The following is a 13,383-nucleotide window of genomic DNA, read 5'->3' on the forward strand; positions in this document are numbered from 1 at the left end:
ATTGTTATAAGAGAAGGCCTTTTTTGTTCTCTAGGATACAAAATTTATGGAGTTATTTTTGATTTGTTGCTGTTTGGTTGGTTTTTATGAGGAGTGTTCTGTTTCATTTGGGGAGAGGTTGCTTGTTTTATTTTCTTTGGTTTGGGGTGTCTTGGAGATTCCTTTTGCTTAAATGCTAATTGGGAAAGATTTAAAAAATGGGTTTCCATTTTTCTATGCCTTCTGCTTCATAATATATCAACACTCTAAGGAGTAAAGATGAACATCTGTAGAGGTGTGACCAAACATGTAAAAAGTTTGGAATGAAATATGAAGGAATTTGTTAGGATGAATTTGTGATCAGCCTCACACACAGAAAGATGTTCTACTCCTTCTGTCTGTACTGTTCTTCTGATCTTTGTTTAATTGTTGTCAAATTCCAATACTCTGGTAAATAACTTATTATTCAGACTTGAAATTCTCCTTTGCTGCCTGAACAACACCACATGTTTTAATCCAGAATCACTTAATTTTGCTTAGGATTGATTCCAGTTCAGCTTTGGAGAAGGATGTTCATTATTCCAAACACTCTGAATGTAAAGGATGGTGCCTTGCTCTGCAGAATCTCCACCTTAGTGTGCAGCTGCATTGCTAAATCATGTTAATATGGTCAGAGAGCAGGAAGACTTTGTCAAACATTGGACAAGTGATTTCTGTTTGCTTGCAATTGCAGCTCTGCCATGTTTTCCTCTTCATTTTCATTCTGATCTTAGTGAATTCTCAGGTTTAATATGTCACTGTCACCTGCATTAGCAAGATTTCCTAGGCAGAGGTGCAAAATATGATAGAGATGCTGCTGCAAACTGTCTTTTGAAAACACTGTGTGCAGGACAACCCAGATATTTTTATTTCAAGTTTCTTTGCTGATAGCTGCAATTCTTTAATAACATAATTGAGGAAGAAAGAGTCAGACAGCTTGAAATAATATTAAACTTTTTTAGCTCCTGCTGAAAAAGAAAAGAACAGTGTGGCATGCTATGAAAAGCAAAAGATCCATAAGCAGCATTATGGCTTCCAAGAGGAAAAATTCACTAAAGTTTGAAGGCAATCTGCTGGTCTCTTCTGCTAAATTCCTGAAGTGAGAGGCCAAGAAGAGCAGAACACTCTGCTCACCCATGTCTGGAAAAGATCCTCTCTATTCTGGGCTCCTTAGCTAAAGAGTTTTTGAGCAGGTACTTGCAGAAAGCTGGTTCCACATCAGCCTCATACTCTGAACTTCACAGCATCACTTTTGTAGGCATATCCTTTAAAAATGGAGTCAGGTGTAATTTCTTGTTCCTTGTCTATCTGTAATGATTTTAAGCTCTTTCTGCTCATATTTAGCCATTCCACATTTGTCTGTGGAACGTTGCTTCTCCCAGTGGCAGATATGGCTCACTAGGACAGCATGTCCTACAGGTATAAATCACTGCAGATAATTAATTGAAATAGTTTACTGAAATTAAGCCACCCAAGTTGCTTTACAATGCTGCTCTATTGTAAATGTTTTCACAGTAAGTTTGATTTTTTTGTTTTCTTACTTGATATGGTCAGACATATTGCATTTAGCAGTTTTCTGACAGCCTTTGTTTCTCAAGCAGAAGGAAAGTCTTTCTATAGAAAGCTGTAACAGACTGTTAAATATCATCTTTTAGCTGATGTTTATTCAGTGCTAGAAATGTCTATTGTAGGCAACAATTTTTTTTCTGTAGAACTGCCATAAATCCCATCTAGCATTTCTCTCTATTGTGTGATTCCCTGGTCTCTTAAAAAGACAATGGTAGTGAATATCAAAAATTCTCAAGTACATATTATCCCCTTACTTCATTTTTTGATCCAAGCATTAATTGGAAGGGTGCTGAAAATACTTAACTGAGTGAATAAAACCAGTAGTTGAATACAATTTTACAGTTATTATGCTCCAATAATTTCTTTCTTAAGCAACAAGGCATGAATTATAAAATAGTAATTTATAGCTAACATGGTTTAAGCATGAGGCCAAAAGCCAAGTGTCATTGACAGTGCCATGGATGAATTATTACATCGTCATCCAAACTCTGAAGCTGCTTGTGTGATCATAATCTGATTATTGAAAAGAATGAAAAGCATATTCATCAATGTACTTAGTTTCTTTTTAAAGCCTAAGCTCATGGAAATATGCATTCCATTACACTCTCTTGCAATATGGAAATAAAGGTAATTTTATTCTGAAGATTAAATTACACAGTGATTGGGGAATTTCTGGAAGTCATCATCTCCCATAGTTATTTTCCATTTAGACAAGATTTGTCCATCTATTTCTGACAGAATGAATGAGAGAGAGAAAGATTCAGAATTTGACCAAAAATTAGAACTTGTGAGATATAATTTTTAAATTTTAGAAGAGTCTCATTAGTAGGAACAAGTAGATAGGCCCAAGGACAATAAAACAAATTCTTCCTTCTTGCTTTTTTCTGCATCCTGATCTGGATACTTCTCCCCTAGAGATGGATAAAAATTCAATCATCTTCCCTCTGGTTTAAGTAGTAGTGTGTCTGCCATGCATCTGCTTTGTTGAAAGGTTCAAAACATTTCCAGTTGATTCCAAGGAAGCAAAGATTCTATCCTGTTTGAAATAGATGTTAACTCAGGAAATTCCAGGAAAAACCTGGAAAATAATTGTGGGAAATATCTGTGACTTCTATTTTTCTACTTGGTACAGTAACTCTCAGGCATCAACTTCAAGCTGACTGTGTTAAAATGTGGGTGTGTCCAGCAGAGATACTGACAGCAGCTGAAGGAAGACTTAGTGCAGAACCTGGGAATTGTCAAAGAATGAAAGGTCTCTAGCAAATTCATGGCCTTTTGATGATGGTCATTGGTGCATAGGATTTTGCACTTCAGGAGAGGAATAAGGCAGGGCAGACAGAAAGGAGCCTTCCCATTATGCAAATTAATAAAAACACCTGGTTTTAAAAGCAAAAATTAGTGTCCGAATGAGGCGGACCTAAGATGAAGCTGCCAGCTGATGTGAAAGAAACCCTAATATTGCTTTATGGATTTTTTTCCTTTGTATCCTCTATGGATTTGGCTATTGGAGATTCATGTCTTAGCTGCCCATGTCATTACATATATACCTGTTTTTAAAAAGCACAGAATTGAAGTAAAATGATGTTTCTTTTCAGGGGTACCACAGCCACAAAGTTTGAGAGGATTAGAACTGTGGGGGTTAATTTGGGCTCTTTCACTTTGGTGTTCAAGGTCCCTCTCCACCACCTGCCCAGCATTTGCACATGCTAAATTCCACATGGATTACAAAGGATCTGTATTAGTTGCTCAGACTGCATTGGAAGTAGGGATAATTTGAGACAAAACCCCTCCAAACAAACAAACAGAAAAGCCCACAAAAACCAAAACAAAAAAGGCACAAAAAAAAAAGAAGAAATTGGAACTAAAATATGTGATGCAAAGCAAATAAAACCCACTAAGAGCAGCACTTCAGAGAGCGCTATCTAATTAGACTATCTTTTTATTCCTTCCCTTATTTTTGACACTGCGGGTGTCAGTAGCTGGAGGTACAGTTAAACATGCAACACTTTATTTTCTGCTTTGTTTTATATGTGGCAATTGGACAGACAGTCCCAAAGGGTTCCTTTTTATTATGGATTATTCCCAGTGAACACCCTGGCTGTAAGCACTTTGTGACAGCAAGGTTATTGTAAAATGGCTTTTTTTCCTGTTTGAAGTAGAACCGTAATACTGAGAATAACTTTTATGAGGCCTTGTGGGAATCTTGTTCTTTATGAAACTCAGTGATTATGTTCAGAGGCTGGAATAAATGTTCCTATGAACTTTTTAAAAATAAAAGAAAGAGGGAAAAGGAAGGAGAGCATTTGCAGCTCCAAGGGTCAGGTACCCTATTAGATGTAATTTATCAGATTCCCTGGCCCAGCTCTCACCATAAAGTGGCCAGGGACTGCTCTGAAGAGCAGAGGATCCAGAGGGCAGGCAGAGTTTTCATCAGTCCTCCCTCCCAGGCAAAGTGAAGGATTTGAAAGGGCTTGTCCATTCTGGTGAATCAGCAAATCCTGGGGCTGGTGCCACAGCCAGGGGTTCAGGCTCTTGGAGCATGGGACCAGGCTTTTCTGCTTGTAAAGACAAGAAACAGAAATCCTAAGGAACTCTGCTGCTTCTGAATCTGGGATGAAGTAGCTTCAGGAAGGTCTGTGGTCCCAAGTGTTTTGAATGGGTGAGGATATCCAAATTCTCAGCTGGGAGCAGTCATGAACTGGGGTTAACCATGGTCCTTCCATGGATTATCCAACCTTTCCCTCAAACCCATCCAGCTCCTCCCAGCACTGATTGCTCATTCACAGTGACATGCACTGAGCTTTTGTTTCCCTCTTGTCTTACACACCTGAGATCTGAACAAAGCCTTTTTGACAATAATGGAGAATAATAACCATGGTAGGTTAAACAAATCTGAATCAGAGTCCCTACTGCCCTCCCACCCCTGTGGTTCACCAGAAGTAGGATCCAGGTCAAATATTTCAGAAAAGAAAGACATGGGTTGTGTAAGGGCAATGCAAGGAGAGCCTTTGAGAGGTGTGCAGGGAGGGTTCAGCAATTTCATTGTCATGCAGCTCATCAGCAAATGCCTGGATGGAATTTTATCCTTGTGGGCCCTCTCCATTGTGTGTGAATGCATGGCAGCCCTCAGGAAGGGAAGGACAGGGATGAAAAGAAATCAAATATCTCAAACCCAAGTTTCATTTTCCCTACTGTTCATAAAGATTAATTGAAATGCAGTTAAAGAAAAACCAATGTGAGATCCTGAAAAGCACCTTTAGAAAAATAAAAGCAGAAATGTTTATTTACAGGAGAAATGACTTTGTCCCCTGATTATATAACACATGTAAAAGAATACAGGAAAAGAGGTGGGAGATAAAAGGCCACTTGTACTGAAAATATTTTAAACTTATTGTTATGCTCACTTATTTTCTGGCACTGGAGAAAAATAAAATATTTGCTGAACTGAGGAACATCATTGAGTTCAATGCTGAAGGAATATGCTGACGAGCCACAGAGTGTCAGGGCTGCAGAGGCAGGGTGGTTAAACACCCAGTGGAGCACATTTTCACAATACACAGTTATACATGAATTTGCATTTTCATGGGAGATCTTAAAGAGGAGGGAAGGCAGGCAAAGGAATGCTAACCCTATCAACCAGAAATTTAATGAGTTTTATTTTTTGTTTAGTTTTCAAGTGAAGTATTTATTTGTTTCTTTTACAATATAACACAAACAGCAGAGTAAAATCTATCTGTGAAGGGCACTGACAGTAGTTAGAGTTGGGCCAGGCCACCAGTAACTCATTTACCTGCTGAGAATCAGTCATGAAGCCTCTCAAACATTTTTTTCTCCATGCAAAAATTCTGATTTACAAATTTTTTCATGGGAAAAGTAACTTCTCCCTCGTCTTATTTTAACAAGTCAGATAGCAAAGGAGTCACCAGCTTGAGAGTGCAGATAGAGATGCAGTTTGTGTTGTGCCTATGCTGGTGAATGTTGCAGTAATTTTTCCAGGACTGCTTCTCCCTGCTCACTCAGAGCCCTTTTCCTCACTTCAGCCTCAGTTATGTCTCATTGAAGTCGATGTATTTTAGTGCAACACTGAAATTTAAGCACCTGCTTAAAAGTCTGAGGATCAATGTGTTTCAAGCCATCAATTTAGAGAGAGAGAAACCCTTAAATCAGAGAAAATTCCTTTGTCAGCTTGTTCACTGGATGTAAGACCAAGAATATGGATTTCATGAGTTATTTGCAGCATGTGCTGCTAAGCAGCTGGTGTTTGTGCCATGCATTAGCTGTGTGAGAGCAGCTCTCATCTGGAAGTTGCTGCAACATGAGCTTTTGGAAGGGAAAATGTGCTTTGCATTGTATTCATTGACACATAAGAGAGAGAACTTTGGCTGGGAAGCTCTGCAAGTGAGACACACACCAGTCTAATCCCATAGATTTCTTTACTGCTGGAACAAGGCAAAATTGTTCTTCACATCAGCTGCTGCAGGCCGTGGGTGATGCATTACTGGTCACCCTCTGCATCCTCATATTTATGAGCTGATGAGACCCCAATTCACTGAGTCCTCAAGAGAGGGAGCCAGTGGTGAGAAAGTGACTCAATTCTGCTGCTTTCTGACAGCCGGAATCTCATTAGTCTCTTCTGTTGTTGGAGAAAGTGAAAAGAAGCAGAGAAACAGTGAAGGAAGACCATAAACTACAAATTATCCTTATGCTAGAAATAAAATGTTGGGTGTTCTAAAATTTGTGGCATGTTTTTTGCACTTTTTCTAACTAATGTAGAAGTTTGCAGTGATGTATCCTCTTTCTAAACAGGACTTGCACTTTGCAAGAATGAATCAGTCATGTGCATGTATTTCCTCAACAGCTAAATCAGTGTATGAGACAGATTTTAGGTTCATGCTATTTTAAAGATAGCCCATGTGACAGGTGAGTTTCTGTGGATTTTTATAGAGACTCTGAAGAGAATCTTCCATTATTTTTGTTTGTTGCTTATATTTTCCTTTCTGTTATGCCTGTTTCTTTGTACATTTTACAAAGCTTATTTTTTTAATGTAAATGCCCTTGATATTTTTTTGTAATAGGGAAATACAGAATTCTACACAATGATGTATTTTTGCCATATGTGTCTCCCAGTATATTTGGAAATACAAGTGAGCTTGGTATTCAAGGAATGAACATGAGCTTGGTCTCAATAATAACAACCACACAGCTCTGTTCTACAATGCTTCAACCTTTCCTGAATACTCTTTGTCTCTATTTGCTTTGTTTCTTTCAACCTCTTTAGGGCAACAAATATTTGTAGAAACTGCCATTCCAATTGAATCTAATATACAGTGAAATTACTCCCCCTGCTTAGAGTGGATATGAGATGTACAGCTATAAGTTATGTTGAAATCATATGGAGAGAAATGTTTGGTGTTAGTGGGAATGTTGTTGGCCTTTGACCTCAATTTTGGGTTTGGAAATCACTTCCCTGTGAAGCATTGCAATTATAGCCGTGCTTTGGGATTTCATTGAAACGCTTTTAACAGCAATAATATTATCAGAAGGCTAAAATGTGTGCTTCATTAGAAATTCCATCCAGAGATCATGGTAGTTTGTGTTAAAAATGTGTTTTAATAATCTCTTCACCACAACAAGGAGTCTCTTTCATATGCTGTCACTAGCTAAAACTGCCTTTTTCCCACTCAGCTTTTCACTGCTGTGTGATATAAATTTGCTGCTCATTTCCATTAGGAGCAAACATAATATTTTGGCAAACTATTCTTACAATCGAAACGATTTTTATTTTTTTTTTAAATCAGTTGGCGCATTTGATTTGCCAAAGGTTGTGTGCTTTGAATGACTTTACATTTTAATTAGAGCTGCAGCAATCTGTTAGCTAACTCTGAACCCTGAGTGAACATGAGTCTCTAGGCATGTTTGGGAAAGCTCATGAATTCCCCTAATGAGCTGTCGGAAGGGTTCCATAAATAGTGTCAAAAACTTGTTGAAGGACCCTCCAGATGTATTCAAGAAGCTTGAATGAGCAAGGGCTAATACAAAATGAGTGCCACTGGGCTAAATATTTCTGGAAAGGTCTTTTGCTCCTGATAAAGGGAGAATTAAAGGTCATGCTTGAACCTTTGCTTTGGAGGGGGTGTTTTGGAGCATGGGTTGTCAAACATTGCTATTAAAAGCTTCACTGTTGTCTCTGGAAGGACAATGTGATCATCTCCTCCTTTGCCACAATACAAGGATAGAAAGGGCCTTTTCTATTCTCCAGTAAGCACAGAACAGGGATTTGAAAACCCAAGCTTTTTTTTAGGGGTTCTTTGTAATAGAAAAAAACACTGCAAGGAATAGAATTGTGATAGATGATAATTTTTTAATGGATCAGCAAGTCAGGGGAAACCTAATGCCCTCAGCATTTGCTTGGTGTCACATGTAGCATTCTGTGAGAGGAAGAGTCTTTTTGACAGTTTCTGCTCTAAAAGAACCGAGAGGCACAGGGTGATGATCTCCTCACAGGTCACTGGCCTACAATTCACCTGGGGATTCACAGAGAGCCAATAAATCCCCTGCACTGTTCACAGCAGCAGGGTTATGGCACAGCATCCTTGTGGAGCTCACAAGGTGTGCAGGGTATTCTCAGGAAGATGTTGCAGAGTAATCTGCTGATGGTAACAGCCCTGTAAATCATTTATAACTAAAAGCATTTGACCAGACAATACCTTGAGTTTAAAAAGTAGGCTTCTGTTCTCTAACCATATGTCAGTAGTCCTACTGCTGGCACTGACAGAGATATCTGAATGATAACATTCTATGCTCTAAAAATTATAATGGGAGCCTCTAGCCTATAATTGCAGTTTGTGCATCTGCAGGCCAGAAAAGTTTCCTCTTTAATACAAATGGAAATCTAGACTAGGCAGTCAGGTATATTAGCCTCCCACAAATCATATTGATCAATGCTTTATATATAGAAGTAGTTTCTGTTTTGCTTTGTTGCTATTTCCAGGAAGATGTAAAGATTTCTTTTTTCTTTGATTCATCACTGTCATTTAGATCAATGTGATGAATTACTTTAATTTCAATAAGTGTGTGTATTTGGACCTGTTGCAAAGCACCACAGTACATAACTGTATTATTTTTGAAAATATGATCTCTACTACTGGAAAATTTTGCTGCCCTGCCTTCCCCATTAGGGAAACCAATCTCAGAGTTCTCTTTGATTCTCTGTTTAAAATACCCACACATGCCTGTGTACAAAAGGGTAGGATGAAAATATTGAATTCCAGTGCAGAGCTGTGGATTTTGAGTGCAATTCTTTACTAGTAAGTGCAAACTGCTGCATGCAGGACAATTGAGTGGCAATCCCTTGGCCTCTGGGTATCCTTTGGATCCACTCTGCTGTGCTCCATTTAGAATACATAATGTTTCTAAAGTGTTTGCTGATTTTATTAATGAAGGTTTGTCAGCACTTGTGACATGGCACTGATTAATCTCTGTCTACTTTCATATTTTACACAGGAAAAATGGCTTTAACACTGGCTTTAGCAGCCTGACCCTCCCCTCAGATAGGAAACCCAAATTAAAGTTCCTTGCATGGGTTACCTGGTACAGCTTCAGTGCCCACAGCAGGTACAGAGACCCTGCTCTCAGAGATATCCCTATGACTGGGACATCCAAAGCAGGATTTTAAAGAAGATTTAAAGGCAAAGGAGCAAGAAGGAGGGAACAAAATGTTAATAGTAAAAGAAATGAAAGGGGTACTTGGCAACATTTCAACTATTATGTGGTTTTAAGGAAAATAAAGCCTGTATTCCTCTCTTCTCCATTTCTTTATCCTAAATGGTGAGATATTCTCCTTGCTAAGCAATATCATTAAAAATGTGGGGAATGGAGCTGGTGGTTTTTTGCTTGTTAATATAAGGACTGTGCAATAAGGTAATATAAAACTGAAAACTGCTGAGTATGGGAGCACCTGTGCTGCATCCCACCAAAGATCAGCTGGATTTCGTGTCCTGTCTCTCGGACAGCAGCTAATAGAAGGAATGTCAAGTGAAAGGAAGGAAAATACCAACCCAAAATTACTTGGGTACCAGCTCTCCATGCCTTAAATTCTGGCATATGGCATATGAGGATTGGGGTTTAAGGAGGTGATGTTTGGATTTCATTGACTGTTTCAGGTGCTCATCTGAGAGGGTGCTGTGATGACCTTCATGGATGGATGAACTCATCTGGTAGCTGCTCCTAAGGATCCTAATGGCTTAAATGAGTGGGAACTGATGAAACAATCTGTACTTCAAACAGCTTTCTCCAAAATTCCTGACATTCAGCTGTAACCATTGTTTACCCATTTTAGGAAATTAGAGGATATAATCTATGCTTCATTATGTTGTTACTGCAGTTTAAAACCAGAGCAAATTAAGGTAATGTAGATCTTATCTCACTAACTAAATTCTACTGAAAGCTTCTTTAAGAAAGAAAACTTTCAAACAACTTCAAGAGTTGATCATCTTGAACATAGATACAGAGTTTGTCTATGACTCATTTGTAATGTCTTTAATATATTTTATGTTTTGTTGACATGAGTTACATCACATCGCCTTCTGGTGTTACTGTCTCCATTTTTTACTTAAATTTCTTAGCACTGTATTCCCATTAAGTTGGTAGATATTGTATTATTTTGCATAATTTTTTAAACTTTATTTCCCAGGTATCATCAAATACTCTGTCTTTCCTCAGGCAAATGAGAGGCTCAGTCAGAACTGTCACATTCGAGTTTAATAAGCCATAGGGGATGTTTTCCTTCTGTGAGTTTATCTAGACACTTTTTGAACTTAGGTAAAGTGTTGCTATCTGCACCAATCTTGAGGCAATTAGTAATAGCATTTAACTACAGTAGGTGTGATTAAGTTCTGCTATTTCTCTACTTTAAACTTCCCATCTAAGATTAGCTATTTCACATTATAACTTATGAAGACATCTACCACCCCTCTGCAGCCATTTCTTTTAGATTTTAGAAAGTCATAATCTGTTTTCCTTTTCCAGCAGCTTGATTGCAGGCAGTTTGCTGGTCCATACACAACAATAACAAAGATTTTTTAGGGTTTTTGTTTTTGTTTTTTGGTGGGTTTTTTGTTTTTTTTTCTTTTTAAATCCTTTCCTTAAATTGGGGCGTTGAACACTACTTGGTAATTTTGGACTTTTAGCTATTTCCTCTTTCATGCCTTTGTCTTTCACTGCCTTTGTGCAGTTGGGGCTTCCTTGCCTTTCAGTGCATGTCTATTTTTTTGCTTTAATATTTATCACCATGCATGTTATCCTGTTGTTTTGCCACCTGACTGCTCAGTATTTTGAGGTCTTCTTGCAGTATTTTTTCAGCCAACTCTCCTTTTTTAGCACTCTGAAATACTTCAGTATCATCAGTGAAAACTCTTACACCTTTATTTCCCTGTATTTCTGCATTTTTTGATACTTTCTCCATGTCAAACAGATCTTTGTTTAAACAGTTGGAATTTTTAAACTTTAGAAAACAAACATCAGCACTCGATTTTCTGCAACAAAACCAGTCCTGTCAAGGCCAAACCCCTCTCTTGTTCAAGTATATATAATGGTTATATAAAGTTGGAGAACCTTTTCTGAGGGCTGTATCAAGTATTTAGCCTCATATTTTCAAGACTTCCAGCTCTCACTCAGTTCAGTAACTACAGAATGAAAAAAATTCAAGCATTTATAAATGTATTTCTAGTTGTTGCCAACTTTTAGCTGCTGCTGGGCTTGGAGGATAATTGCTGCTTGGTGAGAATGGGAGCACTGCAGCCTGAGTGCTGGAAGAGGCTGAGCTCTTTCCCCAACAAGGCTTTGCTGGTTTTACTCCTCCTGGATGTTCTTTGTGTCTGTTACTGTGAAGTCAACAAATAACTTCAAAGTTTCTTGATTTCTGTTTGATTTGCAAGCAAATGTAGTTAAACAGCTCCCACATAAGTGGTGCTGACTACCTAAATGGAATATTTGAACTGCTATCACTGAGGAATTTTATTTCATTCTTTGCTGACAAGTCCAGCAAAGTTTATTTGGCAGTATTTACAGTACACAATATGTGAGCAATGTGTGCTGTGCTCATAAGAGATGCACCACAGGATGTGAGATATTACCCACCATTAGAGCTTCCATCAGTCACATCTGAGATGGCATAAATCAAATAGAATAAATTCCCATTTTTAGAATAAGAATTGTTTTGGCAAGGGCACCATGACACAAATATTGTGTTGGAAAATATTTAGAAATAGAGCAAGTATCTGAAATGGCACACATAAAACTGCAAATAAAACTGACAATAAATGTCAATATAACAGTGGGCAGCCTATGTTCCTGCAGAAACCCTGATGTGACTTACAGTGAAGAAAATATAACTTAATAAATATATATAGTGGAGTACAAACAAAGCCACCAAAATTTAGAACCAATTTGGCTGATGGCTCTAAGTCCATGTTTCTTGTGTATTAGTGTTCATCAGTCTTCTCCTGGTAGTGTGGGGATTCTCATGAATAAGTTAAACAACTTTCTGGTTTCTAGACTTATCAGAAGCACCCTGCAGGCTTTAGCTGCACTTCAGGTATCAGATTGTGATATTTTTGGGAATTACTTTTGCAGTAGCATCTCCAGCTAAGAAAGGATAACTACTGTTTATGCAATTCAGAGTAAAATGTTGTGTTCTCAGAGAACTATAAATGTGGTATCCTGTAGACCATGTTATTTGAGCAAAAATCCTTGTCAGTCTATGAGATACAAATGTCCATATAACTGCAAAATTTAGCTACCTAGCTGACTTTTTTTTTCTTTTACCTTGCATGGATGAAAAGTAATGGCTTTTTTCAGATAGAGGAAAACTTTATTTTTTTTTTTTTTGGCCAGTGCAAGCAGACGTTCTTTATCTATAGACAAAAACAAGTCAAAATATTTCAGAATGAAGTAGTAAATTTTCCTCACCTCTATTTTGTATGGAGCTAGCTGATACTTTACATCCTCATAAATCTTCCTCCATCACCATCTGGATCATGTGAATGCACTTCCATGTGAGTTACTGGTACTCCTGTACTTTTCCTAAGGGATCTCACTGTAATATTTGAGCAAAGAGGAAATGACACCATTGTTGAAGAGTTTTCAGCTATTTGAGGACTGAAAACAGAAGTTCAGTACACTGCAAATGGAGATTGCAAAACTTCTTGAACCATCTTAGTTTTGGTAAGAGTGCTTTTGAATAAAAGGGTTTTGGAGAAGGATTTTTCACAAATGTAATTGGGTACAGCCACTGCTGTAATCAGGCTGTAGGAAGAGTTCTTCTATACAGATGAATAATTTTTGAGTATAAGGCAAGGCTTCAAATAAGATTGATATGTTTGATGTAAATTTAAATAATATGGAAGCCATTTTCCATGAGAAACAAATCTCACCACCCCAGTTTGCTGATGTCAGTTTGCAGGAGGTGCTTGGCACTCCCATATTTTTTGGGATATTCATTAAAAAGATGAAAGTGTGGAAGCACTAACAGCTGGCTTTTATTATTGCAGTACATTTATCCATATGGAAGTCAAAATCAACAGAAAATTTTTGTAATGGAAATGGAGATTTAATGCCATACAAACATTGGTGTAATTTAAAAAGAAGAAGATATGAACTGAAAATGTGCCTTGATGATAACATTAAAATAAACTAAAAACATTTAAAATCAGTGTTATTTTATGCACTGAAGTATTTTTATTACCAATTGTAACAGCCAACTTTTTGACATCTAAATAGTAGTGGTAGCTAATACAG

At 37.7% G+C, this 13,383-nt stretch overlaps 1 long non-coding RNA gene across 2 annotated transcripts in view; it reads left to right on the top strand.

Moving 5' to 3' along the window:
• LOC135447730 (uncharacterized) overlaps window positions 1-13,383 on the top strand; it is an 81,243-nt gene that overhangs the window by 66,524 nt on the left and 1,336 nt on the right. Inside the window, exons 4-5 of one of the 2 annotated variants that reach the window (XR_010440275.1) lie at window positions 9,750-9,992; window positions 12,675-12,810. This is a non-coding gene — a long non-coding RNA (uncharacterized LOC135447730). The remainder of the gene's footprint in view (window positions 1-9,749; window positions 9,993-12,674; window positions 12,811-13,383) is intronic. The other variant, XR_010440276.1, reaches the window with a different exon arrangement.

Source organism: Zonotrichia leucophrys, chromosome 4A (assembly GCF_028769735.1).
Source record: "Zonotrichia leucophrys gambelii isolate GWCS_2022_RI chromosome 4A, RI_Zleu_2.0, whole genome shotgun sequence".
NCBI lineage: Eukaryota > Metazoa > Chordata > Aves > Passeriformes > Passerellidae > Zonotrichia > Zonotrichia leucophrys.